The following is a 7880-nucleotide window of genomic DNA, read 5'->3' as shown; positions in this document are numbered from 1 at the left end:
AAAGTTTAATTAATTTTATAACCATGGTTATCACGGGTTATAAACTAGTATATATATATATATATATATATATATATATATATATATATATGAAATAACTACATCAAAAGTTTTGGTTTAAAGATTTGAGACATGTTTTTAGTGCTTTATAGAAATAAGCTTTCTAAGCAAAGTTAATTTGTAGCTAGTAGTTGATATTTGTTAGTTGTAACCTAGAAGTTGTAGCTTTTAATTATTATAATAATTCTTAAAAAAATAGTTGAAAACATTTGAAATGTATAAAATTACATAAAATGACAATTAAAAGAGATTATGTTGATCTTATTAATGACAGTTCTTGGAAGTTGATTAAAAATAACGCAATAGTTTTTTTTTTAAATGCTATATGAACTAGCTTTTAGATTTTAAGGTTTTTTTGTTCAAACTAAAACCTAAAAGTTGTACTCACAAGCGTAGTTTTTTTTAATCAAGTTTTTCACTAAAAGCTAAAATCTAGAAGCTTCCAAAGCTCCCTACCAAACGCGCCTTATAATGTCAGTTTACTTTCATTGTCCACAATACCTCCCCCCTCTCAATCCCTACCCCATAAATGTTTTTATTCACCAACCTTCTCCTGAAATAATGACATGTATAATACTCTTTTATTGTGATGTACATTCTTTTAGTTTTAGTTTTGGCAATGTTGTTTTACATTTATTCAAATTTGGAGCCCAAAATGATCCGTATTTCAAAGTATTAACGTTAAAATAACATCTATTTAGTTATATGCTTGGTAAATTGCATTGAGTTTACCATATAAGCCCTTATTAGTTATATGTGGCCGAAGAGGACATTTCAGACAACTCTTTCGGAGTTGTTCCTTGGATTCTGGATAAGCACATCACGTTCTAAAAGGGTTTACCGGGCTCCAAAATATATCATCCTATTATGTATTGACTTATTGACTATGAAATACATCTTGTATGTTGGTTGTAGTCTAATTTAACATCATATATGTTTTGCTATATTTTTATAGGAAAGTAATATCGAATGATAAAGTCTAAAAAGTTGTTTCTATTAGGAAAGATTCTAAAAAGGCCGTCATGTGAAATGGTGGCTTTTTCTATTCCCCAAATATATACATGCACTAAGAAATGTAGGTTTTCCATTTCGTGGCCACAAGTTACCAAATTTAATTCCTCTTGGTTAATAAGGTGTCCAAGGAACTGAACCTTTCGTAACCAAAACTCGCACTTCGAGAACTTGGCATAAAGTTGTTTCCTCCTCAAAACTCCCAATAACTCCCAAAGGTGCTCCTCATGCTGCTCTTGGGTCTTGGAGCATACCAAGATATCGTCTATGAATACGATGACCGAGCGATCGAGCATCGGTCTGCGGACTCGATTCATCAGGTCTATAAATATTGCAGGCGTGTTGGTGAGCCCAAATGACATCACCACGAACTCGTAATGTCCATAACGATTCCGTAACGCGGTCTTCTCCACGTCCTCCTCCCTAACCCTGACTTGATGATACCCGGACCTCAGGTCTATCTTGGAGAACCAAGATGCCCCCTGCAACTGATCAAAAAGATCATTTATCCTCGGGAGTGGATAACGGTTCTTCACCGTTAACTTGTTCAACTCCCGGTAGTCAATGCACATCCGGTGTGAACTATCCTTCTTCCTGATGAAGAGAATCGGTGCTCCCCATGGGTAGCTGCTCGGACGGATGAACTGCTTGCCGATCAGTTCCTACAGCTGTGATGACAGCTCCTGCATCTCTGGTGGTGCCAACCAGTACAACGCCTTGGCGATAGGGGCCGCACCTGGCACTAGGTCGATCCTAAACTCGACCTGCCTCTTCGGAGGCACTCCCGGTAACTCCTCCGGAAATACATCAACAAACTCCTTGACCACTGGAACCTCCGATACTGAACCCTGATCACTGACCCGTGTATCCACCACATACTGTCACACCCCAAAACCGATAACGGCGGAATACGTTTCGGGGTGGAGGACGTCATGTACAGTATCATCACAAATGTATAATAGTAAAAACAAGAAACATACAACCATTTCATCTCATAGTAAGTTTAATTACAAGTGTGTTCTGTAAAGTTTAACAATCACCAAAAGTAATACAAAAATAAGAGATGGATCTTGTATACTCCATCTTCTCCAAAATGTTGCACATGTACCTGTCTATCTTTGACCTGAAGATACAAGTTATTTTGAAAACGAGTATCAGCATAAAGCTGGTGAGTTCATAAGAAGTTAGTGTGAATTTTGTATAAAATGTATTAGAATGTATAGTGTGAAAACTACAATATACATTTATACGTAGTAGAAAACCCTAGAAAATCCTATATTTTCCAAAAAATACGTCATAAGTGAAAGACTCTAAGTTGCAAGTAAGTTTAATCATTGAAAACTGTTTGTTGTACAAGTGTGGTACTAAAATCTCTAGTATGTAATGTAGATAGAGGGAAAAGTTATGCCTGTAGACAGTGATAGTGGTGCGAACTTCCAGTAGTAATAGATACTTATTTACTTCGGGATGTTAACTGAGACTTTAGTCTTAGTATTTTAGTGTGGATGTAGTGTATTCCTTTTATGTGGCCAATAGTGTGAGTAATAGAGGATTCCATGACCTTCCCGGTTATACACAGTGTAGTGATGTAGTGCCATCCCTGGGCCTGCTCGGCTCGGACTGAGGTTAACAGTTGGGATATAATAGTGTCTGCCCCGTATAGATCTATACATGTAGCGTCGCCTTCCTTCCGGAAAGCTCTGGTCACAGTATGTAACGCGTAGAGTATCTTGTAGCGAGTTAGTGTGTTATCTTCCGGTTTAGTGCTTTCTCTTGTAATATAGTGTAGTAGTCTTTTATGTAGTTCATAGTGTGTTCTCTTATTCGTGTATTGTTTTGTAATAGTATGAATTATAATATGTGCAGTAGTAGCAGTAACAAGTAGTAGTGGCCTTAACTATACCTATTATAGTTAAATTAGTGTGTATGGTTATTGGCAATTAAGTAATACAGACATCGAATGAGATGAAAATGCTCGTATCTAACACCAATGTACATGATATATAACTAAGAAATCAACGACAGTCGGACGGATAACAAATACCCTAAGCCCACATCAAACAAGAACAGGAAATAAGGCGAGCCATCGGTCCTAAGTCCTTCAAGTCTTACTTATATAAATATATTAGTGTAGATACATTTTATAAGAAAAGTAAATTAATAAAAATCTTGACCAAAGAAAGCATTTAGAAAATAGTTTATTTTTCCAAAGTAGTTTTGAAAGTGTAAAGTTCTTTTATAAAGCATAGTGATAAATCACATGTGATTTGAACTACGGATAGTAAATCACATGTGATTGATTTCCATAAAAATGTATATTTGACTTGTATCCCCCCCTAAAACATATGAAAACATTAGAAAGGTTCATTAAGGGGTATGAACTCACCTAAAGTCGGGCAAATCGGGTAAAAGTGTCGGTTGAGCGTTTGGTGTCAATTAAGGACTTGTACACCGTTTAGGACCCTATTAACATATGAGATATGTATTTTACCAGGTATTAGTCATTTTATGCTTTTTAGTAAAACATTCAAATATCCTAACATTGATTTGGGGTCTTATGGATTGGAAGTGGTTCTCGGGGATTGTACAAGACCTAAAGGGGGTTACGGGGGAGTCCAAGAGTTTACTCCCTTGGAGTTTACGGCCCAAAGGCCACTCCTTGGGAGTTTATGGCCGTAAGCCCCATGGCTTGGCCATGAACTTTTGTTCACTCTCCAAAATTGATGCCAAAGGTCTTAAATCAATCCCTTAATTTTTCTAGTGAAGGCCTAGGGCTAATTTGGGGTTTTAAATCCTCATTTGGTGATGTTTGGGGGAGTTTACGGTTCTAGCTTGTGCTTGGGCCGTAAACTCTAAATTACCCCTTAAAATGTGATGTTTGATGGCCCTAAACTCGAAATGGTATTTCCTAAAAATCATATCTCAAGTCTAACATGCATTGGATGAGTTTTTGGGGCATTTTTTTACGGAAAAAGGGTGTTTACGGCCTAAGCATGTGCTTGGGCCATAAACCCTCTTTTATGCTCTAAATTCTCATGTTTTGATGGCCAAACACTTCTAGGTAAAATCCCTAATTAGTATACAAGCCTAAAGGAGGGAAAAGTTGGACTTTTGGCCTTGTTTTGGGTGTTTACGACCTAAGGAGCTTCTTAGGCCGTAAACTCCTTGTTTACCCCTCAAACATATGAGTTTCTAGCTATAAACACTTCGATGCAAGTTTAGAACAAGTTAGGGAGGAAAACCTTACGTTTGGAAGCCGGAAATTGCGGTTTTGGAGTCGAAATCGGGTGTAGAGAGAGAAAGTAGTGAGAGAGAGAGTGTGTGTGTGTGTGTGTGTGGGTGGTAAAAGAGTGCAAAGTGGTATCCACTTTCCTTATATATGCCTCGGGTATTGCACCCGGTACACGACTACCCGATGCTCAAGTTTAACGGGGTTTAAACTTTTTACCCGGGTTAAGTGGTTGAATAATATAACTTTATTCCATCAAATGTAAATAACATTAACGGGTTATATTTAATTTACTATGGTAATGATCACATGAAATATAATTAAATAAATGAATATTTATTTATTTGACAACTCCAATTTACGGGACTTTTATAGAACGACATATTCCGTTAGTGAAAACGGAAATTATATAAGGGATTAACGTTTGATTATCACATCATCCCCCCGTGAGGGGAATTTCGTCCCGAAATTTAGAATTCAACAGATAAGTTATTACAGAACTACTAAGCGAAGAGATGGGGATATTTGAGTTTCATCTGATCCTCGCGCTCCCAAGTGAATTCCGGTCCCCGCTTGGCGTTCCACCGAACCTTCACAATTGGGATGCGGCTTTGCTTCGTTCGTTTTACTTCTCGATCCATAATCTCCGCATGCTCTTCCACGAAGTTGACGCTCTCGTTGATCTCGATCTCGTCAAGCGGAATCACTAGAGTCTCATTGGACAGGCATTTCTTTAGGTTTGAGACGTGGAAGGTAGGATGTATGTTACTTAGCTCGTGGGGTAGGTTGAGTTTGTAAGCTACAGGGCCGATTCTGGTGAGAATCTCAAAAGGCCCTATGTACCTTGGGTTCAGCTTTCCACGCTTTCCGAAGTGTATCGTGCCCTTCCAGGGCGAGACCTTCAAAAGGACTCGGTCTCCCACCTGGAATTCCAAGGGTTTTCTTCGCTTGTCTGCGTAGCTTTTCTGTCGATCCCTAGCGGCTTTTAATCGTTCGTGAATTTGAACAATCTTCTCGGTCGTTTCTCGAATGATCTCCGGACCAGTGAGAGCGCTATCAAGAACTCGTCCTTTAGCTAACTGAGTATCACCCACTCAGCCCAGCACAAAGGGGATCTGCACTTCCGGTCGTAGAGGGCTTCGAATGGAGCTGCTTTGATGCTTGTGTGATAACTATTGTTGTAGGAAAATTCCACAAGGGGTAAGTGTGTATCCCACGATTTACCGAAGTCAATCACACAAGCTCGTAGCATATCTTCTAAGGTTTGGATCGTCCTCTCACTTTGTCCGTCAGTCTGTGGATGGTAGGCTGTACTCATGTCCAGCCTCGTCCCTAGTACCTTTTGTAGTGATTGCAAAAATCTTGAGGTAAATCTACTATCTCTGTCTTAGATAATAGATATAGGGACGCCATGCAGCCGTACTATTTCCTTAAGGTATGTTCTTGTGAGTTTCTCCATCTTGTCCGTTTCCTTGATGGGTAGGAAGTGTGCAGACTTGGTCAATCTGTCGACGATGACCCAAATGGTATCCAACCCACCCTTTGTCTTGGGTAGCTTGGTTATAAAGTCCGTTGTAATCCGCTCCCACTTACATTCCGGTATCTCCGGTTGTTGGAGGAGTCCCGATGGCTTTTGATATTCGACCTTGACCTTCGCGCAAGTAAGGCACTTACTCACGAAGGTAGCAATCTCCGCTTTCATGTTAGGCCACCAGTATAGCTTTTTGAGATCCAGATACATCTTATCTGAACCGGGGTGGACGAAGTATCGAGTGTTGTGTGCTTCCTTCATGACCAGATCTCTGAAACCTCCATGGCGCGGAGTCCAAATTCGGTCCATGAGGTAGTAGGATCCGTCACCCTTGACCTCCAAACTCTTATCCATTCTGCGCAGGGATTCTCCCGTCACATTCTCAGGCTTTAAGGCTTCAAGCTGAGCCTCCTTGATCTGTGTGAATAGGTGCGAATGGATAGTCATTGTTAATGACTTGGTTCTTCGACCATAATATTCTTTCCTACTTAGGGCGTCTGCTACCACGTTGGCTTTCCCCGTGTGATATCAAATTTCGCAGTCGTAGTCATTGAGTAGCTCGACCCACCGGCATTGTCTCATGTTGAGCTCTTTCTAGTTCAATATGTACTGGAGGATTTTATGATCAGTGTACACTATGCTCTTTGTGTTGTACAAGTAATGTCTCCAGATCTTTAAAGTGAATACAACCGCCCCTAACTCGAGGTCGTGTGTGGTGTAGTTTACCTCATGTGTCTTTAGCTGTCTGGAGGCATAGGCGATGACCTTACCTTGTTGCATCAAGACACAACCGAGCCCTTGATTCGACGCGTCGCAGTACACTACAAAATCTTATATTCCTTCGGGAAGGGATAATACCGGTGCGGTGCATAGGGCTCTCTTCAGGGTCTGGAATGCCTTCTCCTGTTTCTCTTCCCAATCAAATGTTACTCCCTTCTGTGTCAGCATACTGAGTGGTTTCGCAATCTGAGAGAAGTTCTAAATGAATCTGTGGTAGTAGCCAGCGAGGCCTAGAAATTGACGAATTTCTGTAGGCGCCTTCGGTGCTGACCAGTTCTCGATAGCTTTAATCTTGGAGGGATCCACGTGGATTCCTTCTTCACTAACCACGTGTCCTAAGAATTCGACTCTTCGAATCCAAAATTCGCACTTAGAGAACTTCGAATATAACTTCTCTGATCATAGGGTTTCTAGGACTCGTCGTAGATGATTCATGTGTTCTTCCTCGCTCCGGGAGTAGACGAGTATGTCATCTATAAAAACGATGACGAAGTGATCTAAATATGGACGACACACCCTATTCATCAAGTCCATGAATACTGCAGGTGCGTTAGTCAGTCCGAAAGGCATCACTACGAACTCGAAATGTCCGTAACGAGTTCGGAAGGCTGTCTTCGGAACATCCTCCTCAAGCACCCGTAACTGGTGATACTCGGACCTAAGATCAATCTTGGAGAAGTAACTCGCCCCTTGAAGTTGGTCGAATAGGTCGTCGATACGAGGGAGAGGATAGCGATTTTTGACCGTCAGTTTGTTGAGTTCCCTATAATCGATGCACATACGAAACGATCCGTCCTTCTTCTTCACGAACAAGACCGGAGCTCCCCAAGGTGAGAAGCTTGGCCTTATAAAGCCCTTGCTGAGCAGCTCGTTAAGTTGACTGGATAGTTCTTGCATCTCGGCAGGCGCTAGACGATAGGGTGACTTAGCTACGGGGGTAGCTCCTGGGACTAGGTTGATTCTGAACTCAACCTGATGTTTGGGAGGTAGACCTGGAAGATCCTCTGGGAAGACGTAAGGGAAATCGCATACAACGGGGATGTCTTTTGGATTTTTCGCTTTCCGGCTTGTGTCAGCGACGTGAGCTAGAAAGGCACGATATTCCTTACGCAAATATATTTGGGCCTGAATACTGGAAATGATACAAAGGCTCGTACCGGGTTTTTCTCCATAGAACAAGAGAGTTTCGTGATTCGGGAGATTCAGGCGAATGGCTTTGTCGAAGCATAGGATATCAGTGCGATGAAGACTCAACCAGTCCATACCCAC

Source organism: Lactuca sativa, chromosome 5, assembly GCF_002870075.4.
Source record: "Lactuca sativa cultivar Salinas chromosome 5, Lsat_Salinas_v11, whole genome shotgun sequence".
Lineage (NCBI taxonomy): Eukaryota > Viridiplantae > Streptophyta > Magnoliopsida > Asterales > Asteraceae > Lactuca > Lactuca sativa.
Note: the sequence above shows the minus strand (reverse complement) of the source record.